This window comes from Acinonyx jubatus, chromosome F2 (genome assembly GCF_027475565.1).
Source record: "Acinonyx jubatus isolate Ajub_Pintada_27869175 chromosome F2, VMU_Ajub_asm_v1.0, whole genome shotgun sequence".
Classification (NCBI taxonomy): domain Eukaryota; kingdom Metazoa; phylum Chordata; class Mammalia; order Carnivora; family Felidae; genus Acinonyx; species Acinonyx jubatus.
Window position 1 is genome coordinate 63,142,573 of NC_069394.1, and position 14,892 is coordinate 63,157,464.

Genomic DNA, 14,892 nt, shown 5'->3' on the forward strand with positions numbered 1-14,892 from the left:
TGGGCAGCTGGGAGTGTCAGAGCTGGCATATCCCACCTGGCAGTTGTGGAGGGGGGGGAATGTCGTTAGCCTGTTCTTGGCCTTCAGCTTGCCCCATGTTCCCTCATCAACAGTATGATTAGGTAGATTAAATGAGATAATATCTATAATTGCATAGCATAGTACCAGCTAAACTCTTAAAAATGCTATTAATATTATTGTTATTAGTAAGAAAAATATTGCCTACTTATTTATTCTATCTTTGGGTGGAATGTTCTTTTTTCTTTTAATTTTCTTTTAATTTTTTAATTTTTTTTTTTTTGAGACAGAGAGAGAGCAGAAGTGAGTGGGAGAGCAGAGAGAGAGGAGGACCGAGTTTTTTGAGGCAGGTTCTATGCTGACAGCAGAGAGCCCAACGTGCGCTCCAAATTCATGAACTATTAGATCATGACCTGAGCCAAAATCAAGAGTCAGGTGCTTAACTCCCTTAGTCACCCAGTCACCCCTGACAAAGAAAACTTCTAAGGAAAACCTGAACCAGCCAATTTCTATTAAAAATAAAAGTAAATAATAAAAGTTTATTTAAAGATAACACAAATACATGTAAATTTAAGTCTACCAGTTCTAACACTTAGAAACTATCTAGACATTATTATAACCTCAGAGATATAGCCAAAGTTGCACTTAAAGGAAAATTCACTGGTTTAAAACTTTTGTTAGAAAGTGAAAATAAATACACCAAACACTCTACTAGAGCTTTTTGAATGGCAATGGAATTACATTAAGGAAGCAACAAGAAACAAAATAAAAAGGAAAGCGGAAAGATGATGTTAAATATCAAAAATGTAATTGTTACTTTGGTAAGCAGAATCATGTGTTTTCCCATCCCTCCCAGAAGTTCATGCCCTGATCCCTGGGACCTGTTAGGTTCCACAACAAAGGAGAATTAAGGTTGTGAGAGAATTAAGGTGACTAATTGACTGTTTGTAAAACAAGGAGGTTATTCAGGCTAGTCTGGATGGACTCAACAGAATCCCAAGAGTCCTTCAAGTGAAAGAGAGAGGCAGAAGAAGAGACAGCATCAGAGGCAGATGTGACTACAGAGGTTTAGTGACACGACGTGGAAGAACTGGACCCCTCCCTTGTGTCTAGCTTTGCAGGTGGAGAAATGGAACCTCAAGACAAAGAATGGAGGTGACTCTTGAAGTTGGAGAGGCAAGGATATGGAATCACCCCTGGCATTGCACTCCGAAAATGTCCTGCCCACATCTCGATTTCAGTCTTGAGACCTGCATCAGTTCTGACATACACACCCATGAAATGATAAACTGGTGTTGTTTTCAGGCATCAGCTCTGTGCAATTTGTTAGGGCAGCTACAGAAAGCAACCACAAATATATCCAAGAACTTGTATTAGAAACAATCAGATAAGACAAACTTCTGATTTTAAAGAGGATCAAAAAGCTCAATAAATCATGAGTAATATTTTAATGAGATTAACAAGAGATGAAAGTGATTAGAGTGAATATAATTTTATGGTAATATATTTGAAAATCTTGAACAAATAGGAGATTATATTGGGAAATATAAATTAGCAAAGCTGACTTAGATATAGGGGCCTGAATTAACTGATAATCACAGAAAAAAACATACAAATATGTATAAAATAATTTTATTCAGGAATGTGTCTTTTTAGACTTTGGTGAGCTTATTTTTTAAATGCCAAGGAAAAGATTTCTGTATTATGTAAGTTATTCCAAGATTTAGAAGAATAAAAAAGTCTATTCTATTCAGAGTATTTTATGAAGTTGGTAGAACCTTGACATTAAAACAAACGAAAGATAATCCAGAACAGTAAAGTGGACAACTTTATTTACAGATATAAAAATTAAAATTCTTGGAACAGAACTTAAAATATGGTTCATTAGTTTGAGATGTGACAAAAGTGGTGTCACCCTACAGTATGAGAGAAAGGTGCACAGCAGAAAGCGGATAATTATATACCCTACATTACACCAAAATATATTCCAGAGGAGGAAACAGTTAAATATTATTGCCATTAAAAAAAAAAAAAAACTGGAGTATGTAATATTATCATGAAGGAAGGATCACAAATCGATAAGGAAGGGATACATCATTTTTAAATGGCACAGAAAAATCTAGCTATTCGCATTTAAAAGATAATTTTTAATACTGAGCACATCTTTCTCACTAAATTAAAAGCCAGATAAATTAGAGTTAAATGACAGAGCCATTTAAAAATGGAACTTTTAACAAAGTTGCTTTGTGACAGGTAGGTTGCTCAGAGTCTGGACCAATTCTTGAAGATGTTGGAGGACTCTATTTGTTGGGATGCTGTATAAATGCCACTGGAGAGGTCTCTGATCATTCAAGCAAAAATATCTTCCTCTGGCCACTCCATATCTCTGCCTTTGTATCTCATTTACGGCACTCATTACAGTCTATGAGTGTCTCATTTATTTCTTGCTTTGTTTATGATCTGATAACTCTCTGAAATGTATGTTGCATGAAGCTGGGGACTTTATCTCATCTCCATTCTCTAGACTGCATAGAGCAGCCTATCAAGTAATATTTTTTTAGATAAATGAAGGCATGAATGAATGAATGAATTCATTTTTTTTTCTGTAACCTTATGTTATTTACTTGAAATCCAGGGGATATTCCATCATTATGGTTTATTCATAAATCATATAATCCATTTATACTTCAGATGGGAAATAAATTTGCCCAAAATTAGGTAGGGCGGAATAAATACCAACGTCCCATGTACTAAAGATGCAAGGAGCCCCTCTGGCATCTTATGATGCATCCATCCACAGACTTAAACCTAAACTCATGCATATGGATAACAGAGGGAAAAGCTTTTACTGCTGCAGGGGAATCAGAGAGAGACGTGCATAATACAACATCTTGATCGTATGAAGTTAAATTAATTACAATGTATTAGCTATCAACCAACCAGTTGGTGGAGTTGAATACCAGTTACAATTTAATACAGCCTCTGTTTATCCTCTAAGGGAAAATTTCTATTTATCTTCAGAAGTTGCTTTGTAGGCACAGTTAAATTTTATAGCATCAGGAAACCAGTGGTAGCTTGGTAACCTGAAGGCTACCTCACTAGGAAAACAGAACTCTGATGATCTAAGATGTCTGACAGAAGAACAAGACAGGCATTGTGAAAAGGCTCCTGTTTTTATTTTTGTCTCTTTTCCAAATTTACTTCCACATAAACACTGTTTTCTCCACTACTTATTTCTCATTATTTCCAAACCTACCATGCCTAATATTTGGTTTATTTAACAATCTTACTTTTGTTCTCAAACAAACCTGATGATAGTGTAACTAATGTCTTCTTGAATATGAGGAAACAATAATGTACATCACTTGATGTTTCCAGAAGTTTATTTAATGGTGTATACAGGAAGTATCAAGCTGATAATGATTCTGGAAAATGGAGTATCTATCTTCATCATATACTCAGGGCTGGAAATGATTTTTTTCCCCTCCTGAAAGCCCTCCCGTACATAAAGCATATGGAAAATACTGACGTTCCAGGGAAATACTGATGCCATAGAGAGAACACAGTTGCCAGGAAGAACAGAGCACTCAAGAGAGAGAAATGCATAAAACATCACCTGGCACATAATAGATTCTCAACAATATTTGTTTAATAAGTGAATAAATATGTTCTCTGTTAAGAAATCAAGCAGGCAGCCTGGAACGAACCATGCAGATTGAAAGGAAAGAAAATTTGGGCAGGAAATACATTGTTGATGGCTTTCAGCAAATTGATTTGTCAAGACTCTTTGTGATTAGCAATAAGGGTTCTGAAAAGAAACACGGATTTCCAACAGTGCCCAATGGGAGAACAATAATAATTGGAACACAGTAAAGGACAGAGTAGATGGGAGAGACCAAATTGTCAGCAGAAAGGTCAAATTTTGTCACCAATTCTTCGGTAAGAAGGAATAGTGGATTATTGTTGTTTATTCTATGATTATTTTCTTCCAAATAACAGCATTCATGTATGCATTTGGTCATTTATTCATCTTTCACTAACTGCTCATTGAACACTTTTTGTGTGTTTACATGTACCAGGCACTCCTATAGGCAACAGACACAGCAAATGAACAAAATAGGTGAAGTCTCTGGTTTCACAGTGTGTTTGCTCTTATGGGAGGATTTAGGCAACACATAAAAATGTGCACTCCCACTACTCTAAGTCAACAGGGTCTTGGAAGTTCTAATAATAAGATAGGAAAGGAAATAAGGGGCATACACATTAGATAGGAGGAAGTAAAATTGTTTCTCTTTGCACATGACTTGATTGTTTACATAGAAATTCCCCAGGAATCTACCAGAAATACTTTGTAGAACTAATAAGTAAGTTCAGCAAGGTCACAGGATAATGTAAAATCAAAAACAAAATCAGTTGCATTTCTGAATACTAACATTGAACATGCAAGAATCTGAAATTAAAAACATGGTATCACTTAGAATTGCTCCAAAGAAAAAGAAATACTTGGGTTTAAGTCTAATACACATATACAAGATTTCTGTGCTAAAAATTACTAAACACTGATGAAAAATTTAAAAAAGATCTAAATAAAAGGAGAGACATCCATGCTCATGGACTAGGAGATACTATATATTAAAGATGTCAATCTAGTCTAAATGTATCTATAGATTTAATATCTTTTTTGTCAATATCCTAGTGAGGTTTTGTTGTTGTTGATATAGATTTGTTTACTCTAAAATTTATTTAAAAGGGCACAGATCCTAGCATAGATTAAAAAAAAACTTGACAAATAAAATTGAATTTTGAGGTATCACTCTACCTGATATGAAGGCTTGTAGTTATAGGAATGAGACAATGTGGTATTATGAGAGAAACACATAGATCCATGAAACAGATGTAGAACCAGCACTCAACCCACACAAATATGCTCAACTGATTTTGACAAAAGTGCAAAAACAGTTCAATGAGGTAGGATAGCCTTTTCATCAAATAAGCTCACATTTTTACAAAAATGAACTGAAAATGGATCATGGGCTTAAATGTAAAATGTAAAACTAGAAAACTTTTTAGAGAAAAAAGTAATGAAAAATATTTGGGACCAGGATCTAGGTACAGAGTTCTTAGACTTGATCCAGGAACAAATAATAAATTGGACCTCGTAAATCAGGTGAACAGACAAACTACAGACCGGAGAAAATATATGAAAACCACATGTCCATCTAAGAACTAGTATCTAGAAAATACAAAGTGCTGTCAAAACTCAACAGTGAGAGGGCTTCCAGGGAAGGTGGCAGAGTAGGAAGACCCTAACTAACTCACGTCATCCCATGGACTCAACTAGATAACACCTACATCAGTGTAAATAACCCAGAGAATGACCTGAAGACTGGCTGAACTGACTCTCCACAACTAAATGCAGAGAAGAGACCATATTCAAGATGGTAGGAAGGGCAGAGACATGGTCAGGAGTCAAATGGACCTGTAAGACTGTCTACAGGAGGCAGGGATGCTGTGAGCTCAGAATGGAGAGAGAAATAGACTCCAAACCAGGCACCCCAGGCATGGGGGACCCACACAAATGAATTCTCCATAACATTTGGCTTTGAAAACCAGAAAGGCCTGGCTTCACGAGTTTTTACAGTCAGTGGGGCTTAACACCTGGAACTTTAAAAATCATCAAGTTAAGCTCTGAATTCCAGAGGGTGATAGGAAACTGAGTCATTGCCCTTAAAGAGACAGAACAACAAACAGTTCCACTGAGATACTGCAGAGAGGAAGCAGTTTGAAAAATGCCTGGGGTATACACGAAGGAGATTTATTTAGTAATCTGAGTGTGCGCTGGAGGGGCAGGAATCTGTGAGAGACTTCCTGAGGAGCAAAGGAGCTGGTGGGTATTTCCCTTCCTGACCCCCAGCCTAGATACACTGACACCTGCAGGAACCAGGAAAGCACTAATACCCTCCACCTAGTTTGTTAAAGTATGTCCTGTCTCTGGGCTCTTCTGTGGACCTGCTCCATCCATCCTGGCCTGGGCAGGAGTTTTCCTGGGTGGCTACAGTTTCCCTCCACAAGTGGACCAGTGTGGGCTTTGCTAGCTTTCTAAGACCTGTCCCTCTGTTCTCTTGCAGACACACCCTCCAGCATAGCCTTGACAGGAGTCCATCCAAAGTGGTGCCACAAGCCTGGTAGTGTGCAAGCAGCCTCAACAGAGGCCAGCACCACTCCAAAATGACTTGTGCTCCTAAGAGAGGGGATTATAACCACATAGATCAATCTACCTGCAACCTCAGCAGTGGGCTAGGGGCACACTTTGGGTCTGACTGCAGGCCCTGCCCACCAATGAAATCTTAGGGGACAACACAGGGAAAGTGCCCTATAGTTTGGTGCTACTGCATCTCTGGCTAATGCCTGGTCTCCCTCAACTCAAACCCAAGGCAGCCACAGATGGCCCATTAACAACACAGGGACCAAACCCTGTCCACAACAGGCAAAGAGAGGCATTGCAGTTGACTGGACTGAAGGCAAACACAGCTCAGTCACAACAGCAGGGTGCACACAACACACATAGGAGATACCTCTGCAATGCCAGGTTTTGGTGAACAGAGGACATTGCACTACAGGGCACTACAGAAACTCTTCTTCATAAGGCCACTACTTTCAAGAGCAGGAGGTATAGCTGGCTTTCCTAACACATAGAAAAAGACACAGTTAGAGAAATTAAGGAGACAGAGGAATATATCCCAAATGAAAGAACAGCATAAAAGCACAGAAAGATGGCTGAACAGAAAGGAGGTAAGTAATATACCTGATAAAGAATTTAAAGTAATGATCATAAAGATACTCAGTGGACCTGAGAAAAGAGTGGAGGGCCTCAGTGAGATCCACAACAAAGAGATAGAAAACATAAAAAAGAACCAAATAGAGATAAAGAACTCACTAAATAAAATTAAAAGTACACTAGAGGAGGCAGAATAATGAATTGGTGACCTGGAGGACAAAGGAATAAAAAGCAATGGAGCTCAACAGGAGAGAGAAAAACAAATAATAAAAAGTGAGAAAAATTAAGGAAACTCAGTGACACCATCAAGTATAATAACGTTTGCATGATAGGGATCCCAGAAGGAGAAGAGAGAGAAAAGGGAGCAGAAAATTTATGTGAAGAAATAATAGCTGAAAACTTGCTGAATCTGGGGAAAGAAACAGACATCTAGATCCAGATGATACAGAAAACTCCCAACAAAATCAACCCAAGGAGGTCAGCATCAACACACATAGTAATTAAAATGGCAAAAAGTAGTGATAAAGAATTTTCAAAGCAGGAGAAAAGAAAATACATATAAGGGAAACCCCACAAAGCTATCAGTTGATTTTTCAGCAGAAACACTGTAGGCCAGAAGGGAGTGCCATGATACATTCAAAGTGCTAACAGGGAAAAATCCACAGCCAAGAATACTCTATCCAACAAGGTTATCATTCAGAATAGAAGCATAGATAGAGTTTCCCAAACAAACAAAAGTTAAAGGAATGCACTACCATTAAACCAGCCTTACAAGATACATTAAAAGGGACACTGTAAGTGGAAAGGAAAGACCACAAGTGGGAGTAAGAAAAGTAGGAAGCACAAAAGCAATAAAACTAGGTTTACCTATAAAAATCAGTCAAGGGATTCACAAAATAAAAGGATGCAAAGTATGACATCATGTATCTAAAATGTGGGAGAGAGGGATAAACATTTAGTGCTTTTAGAATGTTTCGAACTTGGGGCATCTGGGTGGCTCAGTCAGTTGAGTGTCCGACTTCAGTTCACGTCATGATCTCACGGTTCGTGGGTTCGAGCCCCGCATCAGGCTCAGTGCTGGCAGCTCAGAGCCTGGAGCCTGCTTCAGATTCTGTGTCTCCTCCCTCTCTATCCCCCCCCCCCCAGCTCATGCTCTGTCTCTCTCTCTCTCTCTCTCAAAAATAAATGAACATTAAAAAAAATAAAAAAATAAAAAGAATGGTTCGAACTTAAGCAACCATCAACTTTATATAGACTGCCATATGCATAAGATGTTAAGATGCATATATAAGCCTAGTGGTAACCACTAATTGAACCAGCAATAGATGTCCAAAAAATAAACAGTAAAGAATCCAAGTACATCACTAAAGAATGCCAGCAAACCTGGAGGGAAGAGAGCTGGAGAAAAAGGAACAGAGAAGAAATATGAAAATAATAATTAAACAAGTACCAAAATGTCAATAAATACATACCTATCAATGATTACTTTGAATGTAAATGGACTAAATGCACCAGTCAAAAGACACTGGGTGATAGAATGGATAAAAAAGCAAGACCAATTTATACACTGCCTACAGGAGACTCATTTCAGACCTAAAGTTACATACAGATTAAAAATAAAGGGATGGAAAAGCATTTATCATGCAAATGGAAACAAAAAGAAAGTTGGGGTAGCAATACTTAATACTGGACAAAATAGAGTTTAAAGCAAAGACTGTAATAAGACACAAAGAACAACACTGAATAATCAGAAAAAGAACAATCCAACAAGAAGAAATAGCAATTGTAAATATTTACACGCTCAACATGGGAGCACCCACACACATAAAGCTGCTATTAGCAAACATAAAGGAAGAAATTCATATTAGTACAATAATAGTAGGAGACTTTAACACCCTACTTACATCAATGGAGAGATCATCCAAATAGAAAATCGACAAGGGAATAGTGGCTTTGAATAACACATTGGACCAGATATATTGGATCTAACAGATATATTCAGAACATTCCATCTTAAAACAGCAGAATACATTCTTTTCAAGTACACATGAAATGTCTCCATTACAGATCACATGTTATGTCACAAAACAAGTATCAACAAATTTAAAAAGACTGAAATCATACCATGCAACTTTTTTGACCACAACACTAGAAATCAACCACAAGAAAAAATTTGGAAAGAATACAAATACATAGATGTTAAATAACATGCTACTAAACAATTGATGGGTCAACCAGTAATCAAAGAGGAAATTAAAAAATACATGGAGACAAATGAAAATGAAAACCCAATGGTCTAACATCTTTGGGACACAGCAAAAGCTGTTCTAAGAGGGAAATTCATGAGCAATACAGGCACACCTTAAGAAGCAAGAAAAACCTCAAATAAACAACCTAACCTTACACCTAAGGGAGCTAGAGAAAGAAAAAGAACAACAAGCAACATCCCAAACCAGCAAAAGGAAGGGAATAATAAAGCAACAAACAAACGAGAAACTAAAAAATGGTTAGAATAGATCAATGAATCCAGGAGGTGCTTCTTTGAAGAGATCAACAAAATTGATAATCTTTAGCCAGACTCATCAAAAAACCAAAATGATAGAGGACTCAAATATACAAAATCAGAAATAAAAAAGGAGAAATAACAACCAATACCACGGAAATACAACATATTTTAAGGAAATATTGTGAAAAATTTTATGCCAAAAAATTGGACAACTTAGAAGACATGGATAAATTCCAGAAACATAGACTACCAAAACTGAATTAGGAAGAAATAGAAAATCTGAACAGACCAATTACCACCAATGAAATGGAATCAGGAACAACAACAACAAAAAAGATGTTCTCTCTCACCACTTTTATTCAACATAGTATTTAAAGTCCTAGCCACAGCAATCAGACAACAAAAAGAAATAAAGGCATCCAAATTGGTAAGGAAGAAGTAAAACTTTCACTATTTGTAGATGAAATGACACTATATACAGGAAACCCTAAAGACTCCACCAAAAAACTACTAGAACTGATAAATAAATTCAGTAAATTTGCATGATACAAAATCAATATACAGAAATCTGTTGCATTTCTCTACACTAAAAATGAAGCAGCAGAAAGAGAAATCAAAATCCCATTTATATTTGCACCACCACCACCAACAAAAATACCTAGGAATAAATTTAACAAAGGAAGTGAAAGGCCTCCACCTGTAAATTATAAAACATTGACGAAAGAAATTGAAGATGACACAAACAAATGGAAAGATATGCTATGTTCACGGATTGGAAGAACAAATATTGTTAAAATATCCATACTACCCAAAGCAATCTACACATTTAATGCAATCCCTACTAAAATACCATCAGTATTTTTCACAGATCTAGAACTAACAATTGTAAAATTTGTATGGAACCAAAAAAGATCACAATAGCCAAAGAAATCTTGAAAAAGAAGAACAAAACTGAATGTATCGTAATCCCAGATTTCAAGATATAATACAAAGCTATAGTCATCAAAATAGTATGGTACTGGCACAAAATAGACCCTTGGATCAATGCAACAGAATAGAGAGCCTAGAAATAAACCTATGATTATATGGTCAATTAGCCTTTGACAAGGGAGGTAAGAATATGCGATGGGGAAAAGATAGTCTCTTCAATAAACTGTGTTGGGAAAGCTAGGCAGCTACATGCAAAAGTATGAAAATGGACCCTCTCTCATACCATCCACAAAAATGGATCAGAGACCTAAATGTGAGACCCGGAACCATAAATATCCTGGATGAGAACACAGGCAATAATTGCTCTGACATCAACTGTAATAACAATTTTCTAGGTACGTCTCCTGAGGCAAGGGAAATAAAAGCAAAAATAAGCTATTGGAGCTACATCGAAATAAAAAAGCTTCTGCACAGCAAAGGAAACAATCAACAAAACTAAAAGACAATCTACTGAGTGGGAGAAGATATTTGCAAATGACATATCCAACAAAGGGTTAGTATCCAAAATATATAAAGAACACCAAAAAACCAAATAATCCAATTCAAAAATGGGCAGAAGACATGGACAAATATTTCCCCAAAAGACATCCAGATGGCCAACAGACACAAGAAAAGATGCTCAACGTCATTCATCATCAGGGGAATGCAAATCAAAATCACATGAGATAACACCTCACACATGTCAGAATGACTAAAATCAAAAGCATAAGAAATAGCAAGTATTGGTGAGGATGTGGAGCAAAAAGAATCCTTGTGTGTTGTTGGCAGGAATGCAAACTGGTGCAGCCACCAGGTAAAACAGTATGGAAATTCTTTAAAAAATTAAAAATAGAACTAGTGTCTCATCTAGTAATTCCACTACTGGTTATTTACCCAGGGAATACAAAAACATGTTTTCAAAAGGTTATATGCACCTCTATGTTTACTGCAGCATTATTTAGAATAGCATAAATATGGAAGCAACCCAAATGTCCATTTATAGATGAATGGATAAAGAAGCGGTATACATACACATTGGAATATTACTCAGCCATAAAAAATTATGAAATCTTGCCATTTGCAGCAAATGGTTGGATGTAGAGGGTATAATGGCAAGTGAAGTAAGTTAGTCAGAGAATGACAAATACCATATGATTTTACTCATGCATGGAATTTAAGAAACAAAACAAATAAACAATGAAAAAAAGAAAGAGACAAACAGAAAAACCAGACTCTTAACTATAAAGAACAACCTAATGGATACCAAACTAATGGGGGAATGGGTGAAAGAGGTGAAGGTGATTAAAAGTAGACTTATGGTGATGAGTGCTGAGTAATGTATAGAACTGTTCAATGACTATAATGTACCTCTGAAACCAATATAACATTGTATTTTAATTATACGGCAAATTTAAAAAGCAGTAAGAAAGCAAGCGATCCAACTAGAAAATTGTCAAAAGACACGAACAGACATTTCATCAGGAGGATACACACTTGGCAAATAAGCACATGAAAAGATGTCAGTCTCATTAGCCATCAGGTAAACGCAAATTAAAACTTCAAAGATACATCAATATAAATCTAGCAAGATGACTGAAATAAAAAATAGTGACCATATCTAATGCTGGCAGTGACTAGAATACACTAGATCACTCATGTATTGCTGGTGGGAATGTAAAATGGTAGGTTACTATGGGAAAAAGTTTGGAAGATTCTTATAAAATTAAATATGCCAATGTCTCTTACCAACCATTTACACTCCTGAGTATTTACCCCAGAGAAACAAAGACATGTTTGCATAAAAACCTATGCACGATTGTTCGCGGCAGCTTTAGTCATAATTGTCCCAAACTGGAAAGAGTGCAGATGTTCAACAGGTAAGTGGCTAATAAAACTATGGTAGAGTCAAACCATAGCAAAGGAAAGGAACAAGCTTTTGATACATGCAACAACTTGCTTGAACCTCCAGGGAGAAAAAAGCTAATCTCTAAAGTTTATGTACCGCATGAATCCATTAATACAATATCTTGAGATAACAAAATTGTCAAAATGGAGAGCAGATTTGTGGTAGTCAGGGATTAGGGATGAGAATCAGGGAAAAGCTGGAGGTGTGGCAGGAGAGAGGCGGGTTTGGTTTAAAAGAGCAACATGAAGGATCCTTCTGGTGATAGAAATTTCCAGCATCTTGACTGTGATGGTAAACTGCATAACTTACACATGTGATAAAATCATATATAATTACACACACACACACACACACACACACACACACACACACAAGTACCAGTAAAACTGGAGAAATGTAAGATCACTGGACTGCATTAATATCGATATAGCGGTTGTGATATACTGCAGCATTATACAAAGGAAAAAACTGGGTAAAGGGTATAAATGATCCCTTTGTATTATTTTTTTCCAACTGGCTGTGAATCCACAATCATCTTAACAAACAGAAAAAGTGAGTGTTGGGGGGCCTGGGTGGCTCAGTCAGTTGGGCATCCGACTTCAGCTCAGGTCATGGTCTCGAGGTCCATGGGTTCGGGCCCTGCTTCGGGCTCTGTTCTGACAGCTCAGAGCCTGGAGCCTGCTTCAGATTCTGTGTCTCCCTCCCTCTCTCTGTTCCTCCCCCTCTTGTGCTCTGTCTCTCTTGGTCTCTCAAGAATAAATAAACGTTAAAAAAAACTTTTTTTTTAAAAAGTGAGTGTTAATTCCTAGATTGTTTGAGTATCTTGGTCAGGAACGCTTGACAATTTGGGGTCAGGGAATCTTAATCCTCAGACCCAATCCACTGTCTGTGATGAGTTAACCGTTTCTCATCTTCAAATAAATACTTAAGGATCTTCATCAGTATATTAAGACTGCATAGACTTTAATTTTTTTTTATCACTGTCAATAGTTTCTCTCTCTCTCTTTGTAATGTTAGCAGAAATAAATAAGAGTCATTTCCAAAGCTTCCTTTGAATGAGAGCTGGAGTCCTATTTATTCATGACTGGACTACAAGAACAACATAGGGCAGACCAGGGCTATTACTTAATAAGCACCAGCCTAAGAGAGTTGAGCAAACAGCCTCCATTTATTTCAAATAATTGCTGAAACCAAGAATGGAATAATGAGAGAATAAGCATAAGGTATTAATTGAGTCACTGTCTCCATTTCTTCCTGGGAAAATGCAAAAATATAAAACACACACACTCAAAAGGATACACTGAAATCCCTTTAGAGATGCCTTTCATTTCATTGGGAGACAGGAAATGACTTAAATAGATTTTATGGTATTCTTAAGAAATAAATTACCTTGAGTGATGAAATGATGTAAATCTTAAATAGTGTGTTCTGTGAAAATGTCATGGAGAAGGGTTCTATAGCCGCAGATCTTTTATCTAAAAATAAACACAGAACAGCAATTACTCACTGCCCCTGTGTAAAACACTGAGCCATTGCAGTTGCATAATTTTTTTTAATTCTGAAGTATTCAGTATTTTGTTTGCAACACCTTTCCCAACATGAACATACTCCTTCCACATGAATAAAGACATTTGTGCTTTCTTTGAGTCAGATTGTTTAATAGACAAACTCTCAGAAGAGTCAGTCTGAATCACAAAGTCCTATGTCTGCGAAACAGTCTTTTCTTTCTTTTATCTATTTACCATCTTTGTCATGTGAGAAATGAGTATTCACCTTTATATCCATGTCACTCGTATGTGCAGAGCTGGCCTGTATCAATTATCTTTTTTTTTTAATCTTTTGTATTCAAATCATTCGGTTAGATTTGGAACAATTTATCTTGCTCCTTTAAAAGATATTCTATACTACTCTAATCTCTGTTTTCTGTGAATGCATATGATCTCATATTCCTGAAATCGAAACTACTTTTCCAAGACACACTTTCCCACATCATTCATGAAATATCACTTTATTGTATTAGTTTTGGGGCTGCTGTAGCCAAATAACACAGACTGGGTTTAAAACAAAAGAAAGCCATTCTCTCACAGTTTTTGGTCTGGAGTCTAAAATCAAGGTGTTGGTAGGCCATGGTCTCACTAAAAACTCTTGGGAAAAACCCTTCCTTGCCTCTCTTAGTTTTTGCTGGTTGCTGGCAATCCTTACCATTCGTTGGCTTGAGGCTGCATCATTGCAGTTTTGGTTTCCACTGTTACATGGCATTATCTCTGTGTATCTCTGTGTCCAAAGTCCCCTTGTCTTATGTGGACACCAGTCATAGGTTTGGGCCCACTCAAATTCAATATGACCTCATCTTACTTTGATTATATCAACAAAGACCTGATTTACAAGTAAGGTCATATTCACACATACTGAGGGTTAGGACTTGAACATATATCATTTCTGGGGACACAACTCAACCCACAACAATTGTGAAAATGTATTTTGACTTATGCTGATAGATTAGGATTTAGAAAACATTTATTAGCTAATAAAGTCCACATGGAACTTGAAGGTTAATGAAATTTTCTCTGATTATTGTTTTCTTAATGCAATGAAACTAATTTAAAAAAAATTTTAAATTAAAAAAATATAAACATGATTTTCAACCTTTCTAAATTAATTTGCAAGATGCAACTTGAATGGAGAACAATTAAATCATGTTCACAGTTGAGCACA